The 13,813-nt window shown below is 43.4% G+C and overlaps 1 long non-coding RNA gene across 1 annotated transcript in view; it reads left to right on the top strand.

Moving 5' to 3' along the window:
* The window catches only part of LOC102899796, a 50,751-nt gene extending 37,181 nt beyond the window's left edge, over positions 1-13,570 (top strand). The window contains exon 4 of the long non-coding RNA XR_890322.4: positions 13,403-13,570. This is a non-coding gene — a long non-coding RNA (uncharacterized LOC102899796). The remainder of the gene's footprint in view (positions 1-13,402) is intronic.
* Positions 13,571-13,813: the final 243 nt, after the last annotated feature.

Below are 13,813 nucleotides of genomic sequence, written 5' to 3'. Positions count from 1 at the left end.
GGAGAGAGAGAATCCCAAACAGGCTCTACGCTGTTGGTGCAGAGCCCAACATGGGGCTTGAACTCCCACATGATGAGATTATGACCTGAGCCGAAATCAAGAGTTGGAAACTGACTGAGCTACCCAGGCACCCCCACAGTGGCATTTTGAATCCTAAGGAATTGGCATCAATTCAGAGCCAGTGTCTAGTAATCCCTGAAAGGTCTAGGTCTTTCCTTCTACCCGGTGGCACAGTTCCTCTAGTAAATAGTTGTGGGTTCCTTTGGGAATGCTTGCAGAAAGATTAAGGTGTTTGTGGAGCAAGGTCCTTGCTCAAGGGAACCTGGCTTTTTGAAAGGGCTTTGGGTCTGTGAACTGATTTCAGTCTGGAAACTGAGATTCTCTACCATGGTGACTCAAGTCAGGTGTTTGGCTACCAGACCTAGAGTTTTTCCTGTTACGTGGATCAAGTAATTCTAGTAGGCTGATTATTTCATTCCCGAGGACACGATGATCAGTTACCACTAAAGATCTCTGCGGGCTAAGGCATTCTGATTACTGAAACATCCCTGATGCCCTCTATGGTGGAAGTGCCCACCTTGCGTTTGATGGTTAAGTGCTTCCACTTGGCCTCTGCTACAAAGGAATAGTATCATCATCTGATTTCTCACTGAAATCAGAAGTGCAGTTTAAGAGTGGCATCCCCTACAGTCATAAGTGGCCACAAGGGAGAGAAACCACAGAACTCTTCCGGCATAGAGGTGCTCCCCTCACAAACACATTTCACAGTGCCTTAGTAAAGGGGGTATCTTCTTGGCCCTTCACACAGAATATAGTAAGGGGATAGGTCACACACGATGGATGCAATCCAACATTGCAATCTCCCTACGCATCTGGATTTCCTCCTCCACATCATGCCAGGAAAGCTCTGGCATCTTGACCCCATTAAATTAGACCTCATTAAACTGGAATATTGAGTTCAAGTTTCAGTCAGCCAATCAAATAAGACGTTTAGAGCCACCTCTAGCTACACAAACTAACAGACTACATCTGGAATTCTGGAAGCTTATTCATGTAAAAAACTTGATAGAGTGTTAAAAACATTTTTTTTTTTTTTTTTTTTTTTTTGGATATGGTGTTCTATCTCGCCCTCCTTGACTTACCAACCTGAGAACCCATTCCCACACACGTTCCTCAGGTTAGTACCAATATATGTTAGAAAATTCCTGGGGCGCCTGGGTGCTCAGGTCATGATCTCGCAGTTTGTGGGTTCGAGCCCCGCGTCAGGCTCTGTGCTGACAGCTCAGAGCCTGGAGCTTGCTTCAGATTCTGTGTCTGCTCTCTCTCTCATGCTCGCTCTCTCTCTCTTTCTCTCTCTCAATAATAAATAAATGTTAAAAAAAAGAAAAAAAAGAAAATTCCTGCAATTCTTTTGATGTCTATACTACTTTCTCCTGGGTTCCAATTTGTGTTCCGGTACCTCTGGAACATGCTAAGGTTTTACACTATTTATGGGCCTAGTGGCAAAGGCGGATGGCTGTGGTGGATCCTGAGGAGAAGGGGCATCCTCTTTCAAGGCATCTGCCTCAGGCAAGGTTATCACAAGTTTTTCAAGTAGGGGAAAACTACTATCTTCAGACACGAGAGGGCAAACTACTTGCACTGGCAAGGGGGCTCAGAATGACCTGGGAGTTCAAGATTATCAGTTTTACTTGGATGCCTCAATTCATTTGGGATGTCTCAATTTCAAGGTTCAGATCTCATTCTTTCCAGATCTCAGGGCCCTAACTTTCACATGAAGACCTTGGCAAGACTGTTAATTCAACAGTCATTATAATTCAGCAACCTACACAATTGAATTTTGATTTTGATTTTGATTGTTAGCCATATCAGCCCTGGAACTATAAGAAATAAGAAGTTCTTTTAGGGTTATCCTGGAAGCTTTCTGGTTCTCATTCCATGACTTAACAGTCCTGAACTATTATTTTTTCTTTACACTCAGAACAACTTGTCTCACACCACAGTCCGTACAGTCATCATCATTATTTTTTTTTTTTTTGATAGAGAGCATGCACATGAGTAAGCAAGGGAGGGGCAGAGTGAGGAGAGAGAGAGAGAGAGAGAGAGAGAGAGAGAGAGAGAGAGAATCTTAAGCAGGCTCCATGCTCAGTGTGGAGACTGATGCAGGGCTCGATCCCACAAACTGTGAGATCATGACCTGAGCCCAAATCAAGAGTTGGATGCTCAACTGACTGAGCCACCCAGATGCCCCTAAAGTCTTTTTTTTTTTTTTTTTTTTTTTTTTTGGTGATAAAGGTGATTTTATTAAAGCACACAGGGTGACAGACCCGTGGGCAGAAAGAGCTGCCTCCCATTAGTCATTTTTTAATTTATTTTTTTATCATTTTATTTTAAGTTTATTTATTTATTTTTGAGAGGTGGGGGGGGGGCGGGCAGAAAGAAAGGAAGGGAGAGAATCCCAAGCAGGCTCTACACTGTCAGTGAAGAGCCCAACACGGGGCTCGAACTCACAAACTGAAAGTTCATGGCCTGAGCTGAAACCAAGTCATTTTTACAAAGATCTTGTTTTTTAAGTATACTCCCAATGCGGGGTTTGAACTCACAACCCTGAGATCAAACGTCACATGCTCCACGGAGCCAGCCAGGCGCCCCCTTATCATCACTGTTAATGGCTTAACGGCGAAAGGCCGCAGCCACATGGGCTCCCGAGGCATGTGCTCAGTTGGCACTTCACGATCAACCACAGATGACAGTCCGATTAATTGTGGTGCCATTGCATGCTGTGGGCCACTAGCAGCCCATCTGTCATTGACAAAGAGGTCAGCACTGCTATCAAGCCGGAGCCTGTGACCCAACCAACGCCCAAATCCCACCTATATCAGCCTACTTCCTGGGACCATTCTTGGTACAATTCTTCATTAATTTGTGCCCAGTCAAGAGACAGAAACCACACAGTAACGTAAACAGGGTAGCTTCCGATAAGGAATTATTAAACAATGGTAGGTTAGTAACCATAAAGAGGTGCAGAAGTGTCCTAGAGCCGAGGGAGAGTGCCCCAGCCTCTGGTTCAGACCTTACTGACCCACTGCGTGGCAGAGAAGCTTGCTGGGTTGCCCAGGCCAGAGCTAGTCAGCAATCACCAGACAAGCGGGAGACAACCCTCCAGGGTGTGAGCGAACGGAGGCTACTGGGCAGACATGTAGAGACAGTCGAGGCATGTGGAGTGTGTGGTGGTCACAAGAAGGTTGTGGGAAATAACCCTGGGGCGAAGTGAGCCGAGGCCGGTGGGCGGGCAGGCAGAGGGGGTCAGGGCACTGCCACGGGCCATGAGGCCTGGATATACTGTATCTGCCCCGGGAGGACAGCAGCAAACTAGTCCCTGGGCCCACTGGGACTTCGTGGTAGCTGAAGGGCTGCATTCTCTAGACTCATGGCTGGAGCGGAGCACTCCCAGATGGTCCCGCCCTCGGCCACCACAAACACACACGTCCACACATTGCTGCTAGGCCATGGAGCAGGGGCAACAAAGACAGAATGCAGCACGTTGGAACGAGGAAGAAAAACGCCCTCTTTCTTCTGTCCTCCTGTGCTCTCTACATCATGCTCACTGTACAGAAGAAATACTTAAATCGTCCAGTCCATGACTGCCGAGCTAGGACTGAAGGATGAATTTGGAGCTGAGAGTTCATACATTGAGAACTGGCATAATGCTGTCCATCACTTTGCTATAGCGCTTAAAAACAAGCAGGGCCAGTGGGGAGCCTGGGTGGCTCAGTCGGTTGAGCATCTGACTTCACCTCAGGTCATGATATCCCAGTCCACGGGTTCAAGCCCAGCGTCGGGCTCTGCGCTGACAGCTCGGAGCCTGGAACCTTTTTTGGATTCTGTGTCTCCTTCTCTGTCCGACCCTCCCCCATTCATCCTCTGTCTCTGTCTCAAAAATAAATAAACGTTAAAAAAAAAGTTAAAAAAAAAAAAAGTAGGGCCAGAAAAAAAAAAAAAAGGAACATCTTTACAACTCCTTTGCAAGGCTCCTGTAACATTTATTTATTTAAAACTATTCATTCATCTCCTACTATGTACTAGGCACTGCTTTAGATCCTAGCATCACATTATGAGTGAGATAGATCCATTGCCTGCTCTCACAAAGCCCACCTTGTAATGAGGGAAGACAGAAACTAAACAAACTTAAAAAGATGTCAACTGGCCACAAATGATACGCAAAATCAGGCAAGAAAGGACTGCCAAGTGAAGATACCCCTCTCTCAGCTGTGATGGCTTGGCTAGCAGGACGCTAACCTCCCCACCAAGAACAAGAAAGCCTAGATAAAAATCAAACGACACAAAACAAATTTTATTTGCAGGCATCAGATAGCTACCAAGACAGCCAGATTTTGAGGGACTGAGTTTCCAGAAAGAATGAAAACTCATTGAGGTAGGTCCAAATTCTACTCAACTGTTCACCCAGAAGTATCTGCTAGTTTGTAGTGGCACAGGGTGAGGGGTAAGAAGCTTGTCAGAAAATGGCCACTAAGAGGTCAAGAAACTCAGCACCTCCCTCAACGGTCTTGTGGGGCTGAGGGGGCTCCTGAGACAACCAGGACTTGAGGGGCCGAGAGCCTGGAGAGCGGAGTCCTAAAAAATGATAGGAGCCGAGAGGAAAGCATAAACTGAGAGAATGAGAATCTAACAGAGTTCTTGGCTGTCTCATGGTGCCAGGGACACAAAACACAGAGCTCAGGCTGACGAAGGAGGAGAGTTCCCTGTGAACCCCAGGCTGTCAGTTAAATAAGGTCTAAATCCTAGGAGTAATGGAAGACCGGAAATCAGAAATAGATAAAAGCCTTACAGAGCACACCAGACACAAATAAGCTCAATAAGCTCAATTCCTGATTGAATTCATCTGTCATACCTCTAACTTCCTGCCTAGAGAAGCTAAATAAAATAAATCTTCTCTGGAGAGAGGTCACCTCATCCAGAGTCTCAACAGTTGTTCATACAAAATGTTCAGCATTGAATAAAAAAAGCCCCAGGCAGGGGCACCTGGGTGGTTCAGTTGGTTAAGGGTCCGACTTTAGCTCAGGTCATGATCTCCCAGTTTGTGGGTTCGAGCCCCACTTCGGGTTCTGTGCTGACAGTGTGGAGCCTGCTTGGGATTCTCTCCCCATACCCTCTCTCTCAAAAATATTAATATTAATATACTCCTCCTTATCCGGTCTTATATCCCAATCCCCTTGGCCCAACACCTTCAAGATCCCCATACCCAGGCATATTTTCCCAGTTACTATTGGTACATAATATCCAGATCCATGAATAAGTTCTTTTCTTCTAAAGTGGAGTCAGGATTTCCTGACTGTTTCCCAATGACAGTTGGGCCATGATGAAAAATTGTCCAAATTACTGGCCTAGACACCATGGGAGGCTGGGGGCAAATCTTGAGGAGAGCAAGTATCATCTTACAAGGCATCTGCCTCCACATGTTTCTGAACATGTGGAAGCTGTTATCCTCCAACAAAGGAGAAATGAGATATTTCATTAGGTCTAGCAAGTTTAGGAAAAATCAGGGTTCTCAAGCATGTGCACACACTATCCCCATCCCAGGTACCAGAGTGTCATTCTCTCCTCATCAGGGCACTGATTTTGATGTAGGAGCCTTAACAGGGCTGTGAATTAACCCTTCTCTATAATTCTGCTACTCACAAACAAGTCCTGTGCTTGGCTTTCAGCTCAATCTTCCCTCTAGCTGCAGAAGATGCAAGTCTTTCGTAATACTGCTGCTGCAACATTCTGGCTCTCACACCTTACCTGAATTTGTGGCCTGTCATTTTCTCCATGGTATCAATTCTTCTTGGTACCAATTCTTCATTAATCATTATCAAGGGCATTATCAAGGGCACTTATAAGAACCTAAAAAATGAGGGTATAAAAATTTGTTCAGTAAACATCATAGTCAATAGTGAAATATTGAAAGTTTTCCCCATGGGATCAGATTTGAGACAAGAATGTTCACTATCACCACATCAATGTAGCATTGTAGTAGAGGCCCTAGCCTTTAGAATAAGGCAAGAAAAAAATAATTAAAAGGACTTGAAAGAAAAAACAAACCTGTCATTATTCACAGATGAAATAGGAAATCCAAAGGAATCTATACAGAAACTATTAGAATTAGTAAATTTAGTATGATCTCTGAATAAATATTTAAAAATAAATTGCACTTTTATATACCAGTAACACCCAATAAGAAAATCACATTTTTTAAACACTTATTTATATTTGAGGGAGTGAGAGAGAGAGACACAGAGTGTGGGCAAGGGATTGGCAGAGAGAGAGAGGGAGATGCAGAATTTGAAGCAAGTTCCAGGCTCTAAGCTGTCAGCACAGAGCCCGACGCAGGGCTTGAACTCACAAACCATGAGATCATGATCTGAGCCAGAGTTGGACACTTAACAAACTGAGCCACCCAGGCACCCTGAAAATGACATTTTTTTAAAGAACATTTATAATTACATAAAATACCCAGAAAAATATCTAACAAAAGATGTACAAGATCTTTACAATTAAAACTTCAAAACATCACTGAGAATAACACAAGAAAAAGTGGAGTAGGGACCTCTGAGGGCCAGCTCTTCCCAGAACCACCAAAAAAACCTCCCCAAACTGGTCAGAATCAACATTATAAAATTCTGGAAGGTAGTGAAAGGCTTACAGCAACCAAGTGAATGCTTAACCAGAAGAAAGTCCACTGCAACAGGGCAAGGGAGCTTTGAAGTGTTTTAACTTAGTCTTGCCCACTCTCTCCCTGGCATGGTGGCAGTCTTGAAGATGGCAGATTGTTTCCCAGTGTACCTGGTTCCAGAGGGAACAGAATGGACTTTATTCCCAAGGAATTGTGTTTGTTTGTTTTGACCTGACAGGGGTTTCTCTGAAGGATTGATGTAAGAGCTTTACCTTTGTTGCCCTATCTCAGAACTCTATCAGGGCAGAGCAGGTATGCAGAGGACATTCTTTAAGAATACTGAAAGACTGGGGCGCCTGGGTGGCGCAGTCGGTTAAGCGTCCGACTTCAGCCAGGTCACGATCTCGCGGTCCGTGAGTTCGAGCCCCGCGTCGGGCTCTGGGCTGATGGCTCAGAGCCTGGAGCCTGTTTCCGATTCTGTGTCTCCCTCTCTCTCTGCCCCTCCCCTGTTCATGCTCTGTCTCTCTCTGTCCCAAAAATAAAAATAAACGTTGAAAAAAAAATTTAAAAAAAAAAGAATACTGAAAGACAATGTGGTGCCTGGGTGGCCCAGTTGGTTAAGTGCCAACTTTGGCTCAGGTCATGATCTCACAGTTTGTGGGTTCGAGCCTCATGTTGGGCTCTGTGCTGACAGCTCAGAGTCTGGAGCCTGCTTTCAGATACTGTATCTCCCTCTCTCTCTGCCCCTCCTGCACTCATACTCTGTCTCTCAAAAATAAATAAGTGTTTAAAAAAATACTGAAAGACAAATGAACAAGCTGCTGTCTCCTGGGGTTATATATTTATAGCTGTTGGAACAAACAATAGACACAACAAAAACCTGGGAGGAAAAGCTAGGGAGATTTTGGGGGGAGCAGGGGGCATGAAAAGCTCTCATGTATATTGGAGAACCTTAAAATCCACACACGTGTATGTCTGGGGCAGAATGTATGCTCGGAGAAGAACTGAGAAGACCATAGGAACTCATTTCTGGTTGGTCCTTAGGCTGAGTGCCAGCAGGACGAGAAGGCTAAGAAAGCCTCATAAATGGTTAAGCACTGAAGAAGTTACTGCAACCCAGAGCCAATGTGGAAAGACCTAGAGAGTAATTTTTCTTTCCTTTTCTTTTTTCATAATACTCAAGATGTCCAGTTTTCAACAACAACAACAACAAAAAAATGAAGCATGCAAAGAAACGAGAAAGTATGGCCCATTCACAGAAGGAGGAAAGGTAGACATCAATAGAGATAGAAATGATAAAAAGGAACCAAATAAAAATTCTGGAGCTGAAATGTACAATAACTGAAATTTAAAAATCCACTAGTGGGTTTCAACAGGTGATTGGAGCAGACAGAGAAAATAATCAAGAATAGGTCAAATGATCCAGTCTGAGGGCAGAAAGAAAAAAATATGAAGAAAAATGAACAGAGCCTGAGACACTGTGAGACACCATCAAGCATACTAAGATATGCACAACGAGAGTCCCAAAAAGTGGGAAAGGGGCAGAAAGAATATTTGAAGAATTAATGTCTGACCCCCTCAAATTTGAAAAAAAGACATGACTCTGCATATGCAAGAAGCTCAACAAGCTTTAAGTAGGATAAACTCAAAGAGATCCACATTAAGACAAACAGTCAAACTGCTGAAAGTCAAAGATAAGTAAAAAATTTTGAAAGCAGGAAGAGAGAGGTGAATCATAATGTGCAAGGGATGATCAATAACTATTAATAGCTGATTTGGGGGGCACCTATGTGGCTCAGTCAGTTAAGCATCTGACTCTGGATTTTAGCTCAGGTCATGATCTCATGGTTCATAAGATCAAGCCCCAAATCAGGCTCCTCGCTAACAGTGTGCTCCCCTCTCTCTCTCTCTCTCTTTTCCTCTCTCCCCCACTCCCCTACTTGCTCTCTCTCAAAGTAAAGAATAAACTTAAAAAAAATTTTTTAATGTTTTTTTTTTTTTTGAGAGAGAGAGAGCATGAGGAGGGGAGGGGCAGAGAGAGGAAGACACAGAATCAGAAACAGGCTTCAGGCTCTGAGCCATCAGCACAGAGCCCAATGCAGGACCTGAACCCACAAACCATGAGATCATGGCCTAAGCCGAAGTTGGATGCTTAACTGACTGAGCCACGCAGGCACCCCATGAATAAAATTTAAAAAAAAATAGCTGATTTTTAATCAGAAACCGTTGAGGACAGAGGCAGTGGGATGACATAATTCAAGTGCTGGGAAAAAACCTGTCAACCCAAGAATTCTATATCCAACAAAATGAATCCTTCAAGAATATAGAAGAAATTAAGACATTCCCAGATAAAAGCTGATGGAGTTTGGGGTGCCCCAGTGTGCATATGTTAGTTTCTGAAATATGACACTGAAAGCACAGGCCAACAAAAGACAAAAAATAGATAAATTGGACTTCATCAAAATGTAAAACTTTTGTGCATCAGACACTATCAAGAGCATGAAAACATGACCCATAGAGTGGGAGAAAATACTTGCAAAAAAAATGGGAGAAAATATTTGCTAAATATACATATATATATATATATATATATATATATATATATATATAAAGGGTCTAGTATCCAGAATATGTAAAGAACTCTGACAACTCAACAACCAAAAGATAAACAACACAACTTAAAAAATGGCCAAAGTGCTGATGGAAATGTAAAATGGTGCAACTGTTGTGGAAAACAGAACAGCAGTCCCTCAAGAAATTAAAAATAGAGGGGCACCTGGGTGGCTCAGTCGGTTAAGCGACCGACTTCGGCTCAGGTCATGATCTCGCAGTCCGTGAGTTCAAGCCCCGCGTCAGGCTCTGTGCTGACAGCTCAGAGCCTGGAGCCTGTTTCGGATTCTGTGTCTCCCTCTCTCTCTGACCCTCCCCCATTCATGCTCTATCTCTCTCTGTCTCAAAAATAAATAAACGTTAAAAAATTAAAAAAAAAGAAATTAAAAATAGAATTACCTTATGATCCAGCAATTCCACTTCTGGGTATACAGTCAAAAGAATTGACGGGCACCCGGTGGCTCAGTCAGTGGAGCATCTGACTCTTGATTTTGGTTCATGTCATGATCTCACTGTGCGCTCCAGCCCCACATCAGGCTCCAAGCTGACATTGCAGAGGCTACTTGGGATTCTCTCTCTCCCCGTCTCTGTCCTTCCCTGGCTTGCGTGCATGCACATGCCTGTGCACACGCATGCATGCGCTCTCTCTCTCTCTCTTTCTCTCTCTCTCAAAATAAATAAAAACTTAAAAAAAGAGAATTGAAAACAAGGGCTCAAACAGATCTTTGTACACCAATGTTCCTCATAGCATTATTCACAATAGCCAAAAGGTGGAAACAACCCAAATGTTTATCAATGCATGATTGGATATACAAAATATAGTATATACATACAATGAAATATTATTCAGACATAAAAATGTATGAAATACCAATACATTCAACAACATGCTAAGTGAAATAAGCCAGACACAAAAAGCTATATGTTGTATGCTTCCAAAATATGAAGTATTTAGACTGGGCAAATCCATAGAGACAGAAAGCAGATCTGCTGCATAGGAGCTGCATAGATGAGAAAATGGAGAGTAACTACTTAATGGGTAGAGAGTTTCTGTCTGGGGTGATGAGAAAAATTCCTGGAGCTAGATAGTGCTGATGCTTTCACCTCTCAACACACTTTGTCACTTCCAATATACACGTTTCCCTGGTTTTTTTCCCAGCATCTTAGATGTACTTCACACCACTACATTACTTTAAAACAGTTAAAATGGTAAGTGTTATGTGTATTTTTTTCAATTTTGCTTATTTTCTGGGTAATAATAGTCTCAAGAACCTTTCTCTTCATCAAATGTTTGATCCTCTTGAAAAATGTTTGGTCTTTGAGCTTGAACACGGAGCTTTACTGCATCAAAAATACAATTTTCTCGTTGTAGTGCTTTGGGAAGTTCTTCTGAAGAAAACTGAATCCAATCCATGCCTCTGTGAAATCCAGTCTCTTTGTCAAAGGGTACAGTACACTTTCATACGTGGCCAGAATGTGCAGTGTTGTCTCAGCTCTCTCGAGGCCGCTGTCTAGGGAAGTTTTCTGCAAAAGCCACAGCGGGCTAGTACTCGCTGCGGCTCCACAGCACCCCTCACTACTGAAGCCATCATTTTTTTTTTTTAATTTTAAAAATTTTTTTAATGTTTTTATTTATTTTTGAGACAGGCAGAGACAGAGCATGAACAGGGAGGGTCAGAGAGAGGGAGACACAGAATCTGAAACAGGCTCCAGGCTCTGAGCTGTCAGCACAGAGCCCGCCACGGGGCTCGAACTCACGGACCGCGAGATCATGACCTGAGCTGAAGTCGGCCGCCCAACCGACTGAGCTACCCAGGCGCCCCAGCCATCATCTTTATTATGTGCATTTTACAACAATAAAAATTTCATAGAAATTAGTAAAAACTACCAGAGGCCTGGGTGGCTCAGTCTTGAGTGTCAGACTCTTGACTTCAGCTCAGGTCATGATCTTGGGGTTCGTGGGTTTGGTCCCCACGTCAGGCTCTGTGCTGGCAGTGTGGAGCCTACATGGGGTTCTCTCTCCCTCTCTCTCTTCCCTTCCCCTGCTCATGCATGCACTCCCCCTCTCTCAAAATAAATAAATAAACTAAAAAAAATCAGTAAAGATGAAAAAATGTAGAACTATATAATATTCATAGATTGGACGATTCAATATTATAAACATATCAGTTCTTCCTAAATTGATCAACAGATTCAAGGTAGTCACAAGCAAAACCCCAGCAGGTGTTTTGTGAAAAGTGTCAGATTGAATCTCAAATGTATGGAATTGCAAAGGGCAAAGGCTAGCACATACAATCTTGGAGTAAAAGAGCAAAGTTAGAGACCCTATACTAATAGACATCAAGACTTACCATAAGGATATTATCATCTTTAAGACAGTGTGGCATTGGTGCAGGGACAGTTACCTGTTTTCTGTATCAATTCCTCACATTAGAAAATGAAAATGACCACAGTGGGGCACCTGGGTGGCTCAGTTGGTTAAGCGTCTGACTTCGGCTCAGGTCATGATCTCAGGGTTTGTGAGTTTGAGCCCCGCATCAGGCTCTGTGCTGACAGCTCGGAGCCTGGAGCCTGCCTCAGATTCTGTGTCTCCTTCTCTCTCTGACCCTCCCCTGCTCATGCTCTGTCTCTGTCTCTCAAAAATAAATAAACATTAAAAAAAATTAAAAAGAAAAAAAAGATTAAAAAAAAAGAAAAGAAAATGACCACAGTGGAAAAACTGTCAGGAAAGCAGGTGAACCTAGGGAAACATGTATATTGGAAGTAATAAAGTGTATTAAGAGGTGAAAGCATAAAAAGATATATGCATGGCATGCACTTGTTTCCTTTTTTTTTTTTTAAGATTTTTTTAAAAAGTTTATTTATTGAGTCCAACATGGGCTTGAAGTCATAAACCATGAGATCATGACCTGAGCTGAAATCAGTCAGATGTTTAACTGAGCCATCCAGGCACTCCTAAGATTTTATTTTGAATCTCCACACCCAACGTGGGGCTCTAACTCACAATTCCAAGATCAAGAGTCCCACGTTTCACCAACCGAGCCAGCCGAGCGCCCCCATGCCCATGTTTCCACTTACTGTGAATACCTTATTTCCTGTGTGAGAGAAAACGACAAATTATTAAAGCATTGTTCATTCTGGAGAGCTTTACCGTGTGTCTTCCAAGAAACACATTCAGCTGGAAGGAATAATGCTGGAAGGAACTAAGTTGGAGGAAGAGCAGTGTTATGGACCGAATTCCATTCGCCCCCATTCGTATGTTGAAGCCCTAATGTTCAGTGTGACTCTATTTGAAGATAAGGTCTTCAAAGAGGTAATTAAGGTTAAATTAGGTCATAAGAGTGAAGCTCTAACCCAAGATGACTGGTGTCCTTATAAAAATAGAGACACCAGGAGTGCCTGTACGCAAAGAAAGACCACGTGAGGAAACCAGTGAGAATGGTAGCAGAGACTGCAAGCCAAGGAGAAAGGCCTCAGGAAAAACCAAACCTGCTGGCATCTTGATCTTGACCTTCCAGAACTGTGAGAAAATAGACACCTGTCATTTAAGACACACGCCCTGTGGTATTTTGTAATGACAGCCCTAGCACGTTAATACAAGGAGCCACTAATATTTGACGAGAAGTCTTTGAAGGAAACTTTATTTATTTATTTATTTATTTATTTTAAAAGTTTTTATTTAAGTAATCTCTACACCCCACATGGGGCTTGAACTCACGATCCCGAGAGCAAGAGTCGCATGCTCTTCCCGCTGAGTCAGCCAGGTGCCCCTAAAGGAAATCTTAGATCATGTAGACAGAATGATCACTGTTGCTTATAAGAGATCATGATCATGACAAGAGCAGAAAAATCACATTCAAAACGCAATTTCCAGCACAGTGTAGGGTAATCAGAAGCTGCATAACACAGGCAAAGGGAATGTGACACTTGCCCATTAAAAATGGGCAAGTTTCTTGTCGCGCTTTGCCAATACTTTCAGAGGACGATCCACAACCATCCACTTTTGAAGACTCATTGCCAAGGAAATGAGCAGCTTCCACCAGCTTCTTGGATCCGGACATGGATGAAGCTCAGACATTTACTGTTTCACTCCTTCTGAAGTCCATTCTTTTTCAGCTTCATCCACCACTAAACAGCAACAGTGACTACAACCTCCTTATTTCCTTCTCATCTCCAACCTCACTCAGGAGACCCTGCGATTTCAGTAAGCATGTTTTATTTTATTTTTTAATTTTTTTAATATTTATTTATTTTGGGGAGTGAGAGAGACAGAGTATGAGAGGGGGAGGGGTAGAGAGAGACAGAGGGAGACACAGAATCTGAGGCAGGCTCCAGGCCCTGAGCTGCCAGCACAGAGCCTGACACAGGGGCAGGCTCGAACCCACATAGCGCGAGACCAGGACCTGAGCCAAAGTTGGAGGCTTAACCGACTGCGCCACCCAGGCGCCCCAGTAACCATGTTTTAAAACTTGCCTTGTGGGGCGCCTGGGTGGCGCAGTCGGTTAAGCGTCCGACTTCAGCCAGGTC

The sequence above is a fragment of the Felis catus genome, chromosome B2 (genome assembly GCF_018350175.1).
Source record: "Felis catus isolate Fca126 chromosome B2, F.catus_Fca126_mat1.0, whole genome shotgun sequence".
NCBI lineage: Eukaryota > Metazoa > Chordata > Mammalia > Carnivora > Felidae > Felis > Felis catus.
The sequence above is the reverse complement of the archived record's forward strand: the minus strand, read 5'-3'. Positions and strand labels throughout refer to the sequence as shown.